This window comes from Equus przewalskii, chromosome 21 (assembly GCF_037783145.1).
Source record: "Equus przewalskii isolate Varuska chromosome 21, EquPr2, whole genome shotgun sequence".
NCBI lineage: Eukaryota > Metazoa > Chordata > Mammalia > Perissodactyla > Equidae > Equus > Equus przewalskii.
The window spans coordinates 38,313,208-38,325,858 of NC_091851.1; positions in this window are offsets into that span (position 1 = coordinate 38,313,208).

Sequence of the window (12,651 nt, forward strand, 5' to 3'; positions counted from 1 at the left end):
CCAGCTGGCAGCCCCTGGGGACAACGTCCGGCCGCCGGTGCACGGAGCCACCAGGCAAACATGCTCCAGTCCAGGGAGTGCACGGAGGACGCAGCTTCTGGATCTTCCAGTCCGTCTTAGGAAGACCGAAAGGAGAGGCTCAGGTCTCAGAGACCAAAGGAGTGACGTGGTGGCCAAGGTCCCTGTGCCCAGCCCCTGCCAGCTGGTCCGGGCCTCTGGTGTCCACGCTCCCGAGGAGGCCGGAGCCGGGCTGGGGGTCGGGCCAGGCGTGCAGCCGCTTCCTCGGTCCTCCCACTTCCTTCCGCCTTCGCTCCGCTCTCAGCGCTGGCCCGGACGTGTGCAGCAGACATGGGGGAGGGGGGTGGCCACCGTCCCTTCCTCGGGGACCAGCGGAGGGGGGGCTCTGCTCAGTGTGACGGGACAAGCTGGGGATTCACCCGGGGTCCCCACCCTCTCCTCGAGCCGCTGCTGGAGTTCAGGCCTCTGTCTCCAGCCCTCTGCGCGCCCCACCTCTATTGAGCACCCACTGTGTGCCTCACCCCTGGGGGCGATGAAAGGGCCTCCAGCAGGGAATGGCTTGAGCTGTTTGCAGATCGGGGAGCGAGCGAGGGCTGAGTCCGGGAGGAGAGGTCAAGGGGTCACGGGGTCAGACGTGAGGGCCTTGGGGCCAGGAATTCCGGACTTCCTTCTCCAGGTGAGGCGGGCCCCCTGGAGGCTCCGAGCAGGACCAGGAACTGCCGTGTTACTTCGTGTCACAAGGGGCCTTGTCTGTTTAGGGGACCCCTGGGTGGCTCTGGGGACAACACACTGGGACGGGGAGCGAGGGTGAGGGCGGATCAGGGAGGAGCAGCCCGGCCCCGAGGGGCGGGCACGGAGGGGCTGAGAAGGGGCATTCCAGGAGTTTCTGGAAGCTGGAGCTGCCTGCTGGGGAAGAGGGGAGGCAGATCTGGGGCGGAGGCTGCGCTCAGGTCAGGATGCGCTCAGCTGAGGTGTTCTGGAGGCAGGCAAACAGGAAAGCCGCCACCTGCCACCCCCATGGCCTCTGTCCCCGTTCAGATGCCCAGAACCTGCCCCAGGACAATGGCACCAGCCACCTAATTGTCCTCCCAGCTTCCCCCATTCCAGCCCTTCCTCTTCCCCGCCTGTCCAGTTCATCTTCAGAAAGCACAATTCTAGATGCTGTATCTGCTCTGCTCTAGAACCATCAATGGCTCCCTGCTGCCACCAGGATAAAGGGCAAACTCCTGGGCTGGGTTAGCCTGGTCCTGCACCGTCTACCCTGACCTCTGCAGCCTTGTCCCCATGTTGCCAGGGAAGAGGTGGCCTTGGTTCCTCAGACACACCGTGTCCCTGCCCAGCTCTGCGGCCTTGCTCAGGCCGTTCCTGTGAGCTGGGTGGGTGCCCTTTCTCACCTCTCCGCAGGGTGAGTTTAAAGGTCTCGCCTCGAGTGTCTGTGGCCCTTGGTTTGTTTCTTTCTCCCGGGACGTGTCACATGGCGCCTTGAATTACACTTATTTATATCTCCGCCCCCTCCCAGGGCGCAGACGGGTGCGTCCTGGGCTCGACGGCAGGCTCGGAGCCCGTCCCTGGTGGACTCATGGCGGGAACTGGCCGAGACGCTGCATTCATGGAGCTCTCGGCCCACCCGGCGCCTGTCCCCCTTCTTCAAGAGCACACACTAACTTTCCCTGCGGTGTCACCACCCCCTGGGTCCGCGTGGATCAGGTGAGCTGACCCCATCCCCGGGGCAGGCTCCAGACCCTGCCTGGCCAGTCAGCACTTCCCAGGCCCCTGGCTCCAGCGATTGGTTCAGGGATGGGCACATGGGCCGATCAAAGTCCGCAGAACTGCGCTCCATGGAATAGATGTCGTTGCCTTGAGGGGGCTGGTCTAGCGGGATGCCAGCCTGGAGCAGCTGTGGTCCCTGTGCCACCACGACAGCAAAGACTGCCTGAAATACAGCCGACACAGGCCAAAGCAGAGCTGAGGGATGGAGACAGGCCATGTCCTGAAAACGTCCCAGGTGCTCCTGGATCCAGCTGTGTCTGAAGCCGACATAGCCCTGAACTTAGTTATATAAGCCTGTAAATTTTTATCTCCCATTCTCTCTTTTAAAATCCACTTTGGGTTGGATTCCCACTGCTTGCGGCTACAAGAATTCCCGACAAAGACACGAGCTTTCTCCTGAAGATGTCTCTTGCCTTCTCACTGGCCACCCGTCTGTGCACGGCCCGTGTGACAGTCCCTTCTGAGGAGCTGCTCTGCAGAGCCGTCCACGGAGCTGATGTGTTTGTTTCCTTTCTCACTCGGGATAGTATGAGTCATGGTCACTGGTTCTGGCCACCCCAAGCAACTTTTGGAACAAGGCCGGCGGCAAACAGAAAACCCTAAAGAAGTGAGATGGGCTCGGGCTCCTGAGACGCTTCTGTACCCCTCCGCCCGACAGCGTAAGGCGAGGAGTGTCACCCTGGACGCGAAGGGCCTTCAGGACTGGAAGTTCTCCGGGAGGTGCCCCAGCCGGGGGTCCTTCCTCCAGAACCCGTCAGGAGAGGCTGTCCCCTCCGCCCGCTGGCTTTGGGACCAGGTGGCTCCTGTTGTGGGGCCGCCCTGGGCATCCAGGACGGTGTAGCAGCACCCCTCGCCTCTCTACCCTCTAGATGCAAGTGGCGCTCCCTGCCGGGTTGTGACCACCACAGATGTCTTCAGACGTTCCCAGATGTCCCCTGCGGGAAACTCAGCCCTGGCCGGGACCCCCTGGAGTAGGGAGAGCGCTTTGCTCAGAGCCCAGCAGAGAGCGAGTGCTCAATAAACATGAGCAGGGGCAGTGCGGACGCTGGGGCCCAGGATGCTCACTGGGAACTCTGAGTGGCTCGATGAGAGTGAGGTGGGCCGAGGGCCGGACACGCGAAAGGGGTTTGCGGGGGGAAGAGGGAACTGACAGAATCTGAGGAAGGGGCAGAATCGGCCCTAAGCGCAGGACCAGAGGCAGCTCAGAGGGTCCGGACAGCACGAGGGGACGCGCTGATCGGGGGATGAGCGATCCCTGGCTGCCTCCTCCCTAACAGACCCCTTGCTCCGGCTGCCCCCTCCCCGCCCCCGCCCCCTGGACTCAGACTCCGGGAAGATGGGCTTCAGCCACACCAGCCAGGGGGTCCCGCTGTCCTGAGCCGTCGCAGGGGCCGCCCTCCACAGCCCTCCGCTTGGCTGCACGGGGAGCCGGGGAACCTGCCAGGACATCGCGCGTCTGGGAGGGGCTTCCCTGCTCCCCGGCTGACACCCGGCTTGGTCCCCTCAGCAGAACGAAGAGGTCCCTTCCTTCCTAAGGTCCAATGATAATCCGCCGTATGTAAAGCCCACATTTTTTTAATCTGTTCATCTGCTGATGGACATTCAGGTTGTTTCCACGTCTTGGCTGCTGTGAGTAAGGCCGCAGTGAACACGGGAGTGACGACGTCTCTTCAAGATCCTGATTTCCATTCTCTTGGAGAAATACCCAGAAGTGGGTTTGCTGGCTCCTTAGGCTGAGTGAGATAAGCCAGTCACAGAGGGACAAATCCTGTATGACGTCACTTACGTGAACTACAGAACACAGTGAAATGCACAGGAGCAGAGAGTAAGGTGGTTGCCGGGGCTGGCGGGGCCGGACGGGGGTGGGGGTGGGGGGGTGCGACAGGGAGCTGCTGTTGATATAAAGCTGCAGTGACGCAAGATGAAGTAAGTTCTGGAGATCCACTGTACATCATGTCTATGGCCAACAATATTGCACTGTACACCTAAAAATGCATTGAAAGGTTAGCTCTCATGCTAAATGCTCTCATCACAGTAAAAGAAGGGCATTTATAAAATAGCATTATGTGGAGTTCCCACCGATACCAACATTTAAAATTTTTTTATATATGAAAGTTCCTAGATAAAGGGAAAAAAGAAACAGGTTCTTCTCTCTCTAGTGTTGTTGGAGAGAGGTCATGATGTTTGGAGCAGTGGCAGCCCTCTTGAGTCAACAAGGAGAGATAGTTGGAGGGCAAAGCCCAAGCCCCAGGACCTGGGTCCTTGCTGATGTCACTAAGCTGCTGAATGAGCCAATCCTCAATTCCCCTTCACTCCCAATGGTGTGTGAGACAATGTTTCCTTTTTTTTTTTTTTTTTGGTGAGGAAGGTTGTCCCTGAGCTAACATCTGTGCCAGTTTTCCTCTATTTTGTATGTGGGACGCTGCCACAGCATGGCTTGATGAGTGGTGTGCAGGTCCACGCCTGGGATCTGAACCTGTGAACCCTGGGCCACTGAAGCGGAGCGTGAACTTAACCACTACACCACTGGGCCGGCCTCAGGTTTCCTTATTTTTAAAGTCTCTTCAGGTTGGGATTCTGTTCCTTACAGCCGAGAGCATTGGACCAACGTGCAGGGTCCCAGGCACAAGATGTCGCTTCTGAATTGCCCTGACATTTCCCACCTGCCGTCTGAGTAACGCAGAGGGACTCACGTCCCCTGCCAGCGAGGTCGGCGGCCCAGGTCCTCATCTGGCTGCCAGACACACGCTATGGCCCGGAGATGGACTCCCAGGAGAGCACCTGCCGGCTCCTCTGTAAAGTTCAGACTCTGCCTCTCGGGCCCTCAGTTTCCCCCCCGTGACCTGGGGGTGGTAATGGGGCCGCCCACTTCACTGGGTGTTATGAGGATTAAGTGGGTCACTTCTCGTAAAGTAACAATGCCAGGCACATGGTGAGCGCTCAGCAAACCTGAGCTACTACTGTTACTGCCCTCGTTATTATTCCCTGAGGAGACCCACTGTGGGTGGTGGGGCCGAGCGAGACCGGCCGCCTCAGGAGGGGACACTGGGGTGGAAACAAGGATTCCACCGTCGCAGGTGGAGAAGCTGCGAGAAGTGGAGCCCTGAGAGTCGGGGCGTCGGCAGGGTCCCGTCCTGGGGGGAGCAGCCTCTCTGCTTGCAAGCGAGAGGAGAGGGGCCCCAGAGCGGTGGGAGGCAGGCTGCGCGGAGCCAGAAGCAGCGGGGGCAGCGTTCCCACCCCCTCCTCCCAACGACCCCGCAGTCATGTCGCCAAGGCTGGGGAGACCGTCCAGCCCGAGGCCGTGGTGACCCCAGCGTGTCCGGCCTTCGGGCCTGGGCCCCCCTCACCCGGCCAGACTGCCCAGCACCTCCACACGGTGCCCGGAGCCCCCTCCTGGCTCCCGGGGACCCGGAGCGCCCCGCTGTCGGGGGACGGGTTGCGCAACCCCGGCGCGTGTGCGTTTCCAGCTCGCGCTAACCGCCGCCCGTCCACTTCCCCTCGCGCTCAGCGGCCGGCTGGTTCCCTGTCCCTTCTCAGGGAACACCGTGGCCCTTCCCGTGACCCCTTGCGGTGCAGCCCGGAACCCGAGTCACCCTGAGACAGCGCCTCCGTTCACCTGGGTCCTGGAAGCCCCGGCCGGATGACGGCGATGACGGTAACGATGGTGACGACAGCCACCAGTTCTAACAGCGGCCTGAGCACCGACATGTCCTGACTTTGAGGTGGGTCCACGCTTGTCCCCATAGTCTAGATGAGGACACGAGGCCCAGAGAGGTCGAGTAACTCGCTAACAAGTGAAGGAGCCATGATTTGAACCCAAGCGTCTGGTGTCGAAAGTCAGTCGTGGTTAGTTAGACATTTCACAAAGCACCTTTGTAGACAGAATGGTTAGGAAAAAAAATCGGAAATTCTGTTTGAAAATGTCTCGTCAGTGCGTTCATCCAGGGACCGGATGTTTCTGGAATAGATGCCGCGGGTCAGCAGGTGCTATTCGCAGGGGACACGGACATGAACAAGAGGCTCGGGTCCCGCCCCGGGGCCCGCAGGCCAGTGGGGAGCCCGACGGTGGAGCGGCGCCCGCTCCAGTCAAGGCTGCTGGTCTCTGTGAGATCACAGCCGCTGTGGCCTGTCCAGGCTTTTTCCCCAAATACAACTTTTTCAAGAAAGAGATCTTGCCCCAGGGCCTCCCGGTGCAGACTTAGGGTGTGAGGAGACGGGCCACAGCACCTCCAGGGACCTTGTGGTGTCACAGGAGACGCAGGGCTTGGGGTCAGACCGCTGGCCCTGCATCCCATCCCTGACCTCTGCAGAGGGTGACCCAGCGCAGGTCCTGCCCCCTCTCCTCTGGAAGCCTCAGTTTCCCCCTCTGGAAATAGGGACAGTGAATCCCTGCAGGATGGTCCCGAGGAGGCGACGCGCAGTGTGGAATACTGAGTTAAACACATTCTCAGTTCACCCCCTGGTTGGCCGGAGGGAAGATGATTCCAGAAAGGCCAAACGATGACGGTTCAGCATCTTTGCAAACCTCAGCTGGGCTCGAGAAGCATTTCGGCCTAACTGGAGAGCCCGTGGTCCTTTCAACGAGGACGGTGGCTGGGTGAGGACGGGCGGCCTGGAGGGGAGGCCGCGACTCAGCTTCCACGGGGAACGCGCCCCAGTCGTTCCAGAAAGCCAGTGTCCTCAAGACAAGTCAGAAATCCAGATTTTTATACCAATTCTCCCATTTTTAAAATACTTCTGACTCATTAAGAAAAAGCATTGGCCTACCACCTCACACCTTCTGGGACGGCTATAATCCAAAAGACGGACAGTAACGAGTGTTGGCGAGGATGTGGAGCCGTCAGAACCCACACACATGGCTGGCGGGATTGTAAAATGGCACAGCCACTTCGGAAGACAGTCTGGCCGTTCCCGGGAGGGCTGGACACAGAGTCACCACAGGCCCCAGCAGTGCCCGTCCTGGGCAGGTGCCCAGGAGGACGGAGGACCCGGGTCCGCACAAAGCTCGTGCGTGACTGTTCGTGGCCTCGTCCCTCATAACAGCCTGAAAGCGGGAATGACCTGCGCGTCCACGGACGGAGGGAGGGGCGAGCAGGTGCTGTGGAGCTGCACATGGAGCATTATTCAGCCACAAAAAGGAGCGAGTCCTGATCCACGCCCCGTGCAGACGAGCCCTGAAAACATGGCGTTAAGTGCAAGAAGTCAGACGTAAAAGGCTGTGTCTCATACGATTCCATTTATAGGAAACGTCCAGGACAGGCGAATTCACAGGAGCAGAGAGTGGATCAGGGGCTGGGGTGCGGGCGCGTGGGAAGTGACCGCTAATGGGCTCGGGGTCTTTGGGAGGTAAAGTGGCTTGTGGGGGAGGCTGCATCCCTCCATAAACACACTAAAAACCGTTGAATTGTACACCGTAAATGGGACTTGTGTGACATGTGAACTTTATCTGGAGAAAGCTGTCACCGTAGAGTGGCGCTGGCCTCACAGAGCCCTTCAGCGTCGGAGTCGACAGCAGCCTCGCTTTTCCGTCTGCTGCGGAAGGAGGCCACCTCGGTTGTCTGGATCCAGGTCCCCTCGGGGTGGCCGGGGCGGCCCCTGAGGACGGGCTTCCTGGGCTCGGCTGGAGGGAATACGCCCCGGGGCGGCTCCTGACACTTCCTTTTTTGCTCTTTTTAAAAATAGACAACTCAGTACGAGCAGAGTAAGGGACTGTTTGTTAACATCTAGTCCCGAATGAGGAGGAAATAGCGGGTGAACCTGGGGTTCGGGGCAGCTGAGGCCTGCAGCACAGCCCGGAATCTTCCGGAAGGTTCTGGAATGCGGCACCTTGTGTGGCAGCCTGTCCCCTGCCTGTGCTCTGTGGTAATGCGAGGCGGGGGCAGCACCTTGAGTGCAGGAAGGACGGTGCAGAGCCTAGTGGATGGGGTCTAGTCCCGGGGTCCGGGGGCCGTGGGGCCGTGGCTCTCTGCCCCGGGACCTGCAGGAGACAAGCCCCGCAGTCAGGCCAGCACTGCGGGGTCAGGCGGGACACCAAGCCCCCACGAGGAATCCAAGCCTTTTCTGGGGCAAGATCGGGGGGGAGGGCCTCAAGGTCAGGGAGGGGCTGCGGAGAGGACGGTGGTGGGAGACCAGGCGAGGCAGCGGGAATCGTCGTGGCCCGAGAGGAGACTGGACACGACCGGGGCTGGCCCGATGCCGCTGGGTCTGTGCCTGCCGATACCCCTCACCTGTCGGCCGCTGGCTGAGCACCTACACCTACTGTGCGCCAGACGCTGTGCTCGGGGTGGGGAGACACAGTGCCCGCGCTCATGGAGTTGAAGTCACAGTGGGAGAGAGAGGCAGTGGCCGATGAGCAACACGGCCAGCACAGACTGCCCCGGGGGAGAGTCCCGAGGCCATCAGAGCAGGATGGGAAGCTAGAGTGACCCGGGCGGTGTTTTAGGCAGGGTGAGTGGTCAGAGAAGGGCTCTCTGGGGAGGCGACATTTCAGCCGAGAATTGAGCGAAGTCATATCTGAGGCATCGGAACTGCACGTGCAAAGGCCCTGAGGACAGAGTGCGCCCGGTGGGATGGAGGCCACTGAGGCCGGGCAGGAGGAAGGAGGAGGACGAGGTCAGGGAGGCCCCGAGGGGCAGCCCAGGCAGGGCCTGCTGGCTGTGGTGAGGACTCTGAGTGAGGCGGGAGCCACGGAGGGTTCCGGGCACAGGAGGCCCTGGCGGATCTAGGTGCTCCAGCCTCCCTCTGACCCAGGGCCGAGGACGGACTTCGGGGGGGGGAGGGGGAAGTGGGGAGGAGGCCAGTCGGCTGTCCAGATGGGAGGTGACAGTGGCCAGCCAGGGCGGAGAAGAAGGGGTCGCTGTTCTCTCTCCTCGACAACCTGCCTGCTGCCCAGAGACCAGACAGACGAAAGCACGGGGAGCGTACACACGTGTGAGACACACTCACAATCTCACACTCTACATACGTGTAGATTCTACACACACACGTACGTTCTGTGTATACACCGTAGGCACACAGAGCCTACGCGTGTCACACTCACACGTCCTGCACGTACAGCTCCCACGCCTATTTCATGCCCGCATGTGTGTGTTCTCCACACGTACGGATTCCACACATGCGTTCTGAGCCGAGTGGACCCCGAGTTCCAGCCCCGGGTCGGGGCCTCGCATCTGGAAGGGCCCAGCTCCGGAGTCGGGGGCGTGGACGCTGCGCTCAGGAGCCCGGAGCCTCGCGGCTCAGGCCTGCCTCTCCGGCCCTTGTTTTCCTCGTCTCTGAACTGGGCGGCAGCGTCCGCCTCGCAGGGCCGTGGGGAGGACGGTGAGCTCACCCGCATGCAAAGCAGCTGGCCGGGGGAGGCACTGGGACTCCTCATTAACCGCCGTCACGCTAATAACGAGGTCTGTTTCGGGGCCAGGCAAACCCCACAGAGCACCTTCCTGGAACAAGGGCGTGCACACACGCCCGCACGCCCACTCTGCCGCTCGGGGCACACGGGAAAGGGGGCAGACCGGCGGCCTCCACATGGGCAGGACGGACCAAGAACGGCAGTGGAAACCTGTGAGTCAGTGACAGGCATAAAACAGTTAATGGGCGTGCCGCCGCGGCTACCGTAATGATGGAGAGATAGAAGCTTAGATAATGTCAGGAAGGCAGGTGGATTAGTCAGGGCTCTCTCGGTTCCTGGGGACAGAAACCCAACTCAAACCAGTTTAAGCAAAAGAGAATTTATTGGGTCATGTAAAAAAAAAATAATCCAGGGGTGTTCTTGCTTCAGGCATAGCTGGATCCAGGTGCTTGAATGATATCATCAGCTTTCCGTGTCTCTGGAAGATTAACTGAGTTAATTAATGTATGTGAAGCACTAAAGAGCACCTAACACATCTAAAGCTCCATAATAGTAACTATTATTTTATTACTACTATTACTGTTACTGTTACCACATCAGCCAAGCAACTCAGAAAAACCGAGCGCTCTTTCTCAACTATTCCTATAAAAGTCTCAGAACTGGTTCTCGTTGGCTTAGATTGGGTTGTGTGGCCATCTCAGAACCAAACCCTGTGGCCCGTGGCCAGGTTCTGTGACCATCAGGTTCTGTGACCAGGTTCACGGGGTCATCCTTGAGGCTGGGGTTGAGGTCAGCACCACTTCAACCCCATGCACTGAGGATGGCAGAGAGGGGCTCCTTGGTGGAAATGGGGGCCGTGACGGTGTGGTCTCCGACACCTGCCTCTCGGGGAGAGGCCCTGGACGCGAGTGTCACCGGCCTTCCATGACCAGGGCGTCCTGAGGCCTGGCTTCCCCTAGCACCATCGTCTTTGTACAAGGGCAGCCGTTAGAGTTGGACAGACAGGGGCTTGATAGTCCATTGCTTAACTAGCTTCACCTCCCCGGGCCTCAGTTTCCCTATCTCTGAAATGGGACAATTACGGCCCCTCCTTCACTCAAAAGGCACCCATATAGCTGACAGCCACTGGGTTCCCCCAGCCGCAACACTTCTTGTGTGTTAACTCATTTCACCCTCGCAAGAATAACTCCGGAAGTTAAGAATAACCATCCTGTTTCTAAGATGAGGAAACTGAGGCACAGAGAGGCACAGTCGCTCGTCTCAGGTCACCCAGCCGAGGCATGGCAGAGACTAACCCCGGGGGCCCTGCTGGAGAGCCCAGGCAGTGGTTAGGCGCCCTGCTTGGCGGCCGCCAGCTGGCAGATGCTTTCTTCGTGGGGCCAGCCCACAAGGTGCGCCCCCTCCCCCTACCTCAGTTTCCCTCATCTGTACAATGGCCTCACTGCGGGGGGACAGAGACTGAGATCAAAAGGGACGAGGCGACACAGGAGCCTTGTTTATTTAACGAATGCTTATCGAGCACCCACTGTGTGCTGGGCACCGAGTGAGCACTGCGGACACGCAGTGAGTGTGACAAGCTCCCTGTCTTCTGAAGCTGACATTCCAGGGCCGGGCCGGGCCGCAGGTGAATCAGCACAGACATGGGCGGGATGCTTCCAGATGGCGGGTACTATGGGGAAAATAGACAGTGACAGGTGGTCCAGGAGCCTCTAGGAGCTGTGTCCTGAAGGAGGAGAAGGGGCCGCCCTGGGGAGATCGAGGTGCGGGAAGCATCTTCCAGGCAGGGAGAACAGCAAGTGCAAAGGCCCTGGGGTGGGAACTGCTGAGACAGAACTGGGGCAAGCCCTGCTCCTGCCACCAGCTCAGAAGCTGGGGCACAAAGAGAGGAGGGCCACGGAGCTGGCAGAGGGGGAGCCGGGGGTGTAGGGAGCAGGCAGACAGGGCCGCCCTCCACAGGCTTGGTGCCCCCACGCCCCAGCCAGAATCTTCCAGGCTGCCAGAGAGCAGCCTCCCTTCCTGAGCGAGACGGGCTGCCGCGGGGCCGCTGCTGTCTGAGTTCTCCTGTTTAATTACAAACAACGTTCTTCACCCTCAATTGTGCAACGGATGTCTGTGGATCTGCCACCATCTGTCCTCACGTCCTGGCTCGGGATGGCGGGCTGGTGACTGTCGTTGGGGGCCAGGCGGGGCACTCGGCCGGGAGGGCAAGCCTGGCCCCTGGCCCGGCCTCTCTGTGCTCGTCCGCAGCGGGAGGACAGTTCAGGGGGTGGCTTGAGGGTCTACGGGAGACGGTGGAAGTGCCCAGCCAGAGGCCCAGCTCTCAAAGGGGGCGTCCCGTCCCCAGAAGGCTGGTCGTCGCCTCCTGCGTCTCCAGAGCAGAGCGGGCCGGCCCAGTCCCGCCTCCCGGCCACCTGTGCGGGAGGTCAGGGTTCCCACGTGGTGGACAGGGAGACCGAGGCTCCGAGGGGCGGGAGCTTGTCCAGGGACCCCGGCTCTGAACAGGGGGCCCCGCAGCCCCGCAGCCCCGCAGCCCGCCCCCCACGCTGGCGCCTCGCAAACCGCATTTCTCACAAGCTGTCGACCGTGACGGGAACGTCCCCAGGGCTCAGTGCCCGGAGCGTCACACGGGCTCTGTCCTGGGCCGCTGTCGGCTCTACCGTCCTGGGTGACTTGGAGCCAAAACTGGCCCTGCGGCTGGAGGGGAGAGCGGGGCACTATCTTCTGTGCCCGAGTAACAACCATCACGCAGTAACAGTAACGTCCGCTGATGACTGCTAACGCCCGAGCCGGGTGCCAGGGGCTCTCCGCCCCTCGTCTTACTGTGGACTTCATGCCGCCGGCTCGGGGGCCTGCAGCTCTGACAGTGAGGGGCCACCCAGGACCATCCCGGCTCACCTGGACCACGGCAGAAGAGTCCCCCTTGGTCTCTCTGCTCCGTCCTCGCCGCTGTGGTCCATTCAGAGGGATCCTGTTGGAGCCTGAGGCATAGCCTGTCCCTCCCCCGGGGAAAAGCCCTCCCAGGACTCCCGCTCGCTCTTAGACTAACCCCTAAGTTCTCGTCACAGCCCCTGAGGCCCCGCCTGGCGTCCCTCAGTAATGTCCACACCTCACTCATGCTGGCCTCCTCTCCATTTCCAGAGCCCACTCAGCTGGTTCCCACCGCAGGGCCTTTGCACGTGCTGTGCCCTTGGCCCAGCCTTCTCAGCTCCCTGATCAAACAAGTGCCTCATTCTCGGCCCAAATGTCACCACCCCAGGGAGGCCCTCCCTGACTCCCCCGAGTCCCACATTGCACCCTGGCACCCCCAGAGTCCAGTCCTCGCTATGGCCGGAGGTGGCTTTCTGAACCCTGAGTCTCAGCAGGTCCTGCCTTCCCTGAGTCCTCTCTTCGGCTGAAGCCCCCACCCCCAAGTTCCCAAATCCAAAGCCCGGGATGAGGCCGCTGTGGCCCAAACATCTTCCCAGCCTCCCTCCGCCGAGCTCTCCCAGCATCCTTGCTCCAGCCGGACGCAACTTCCG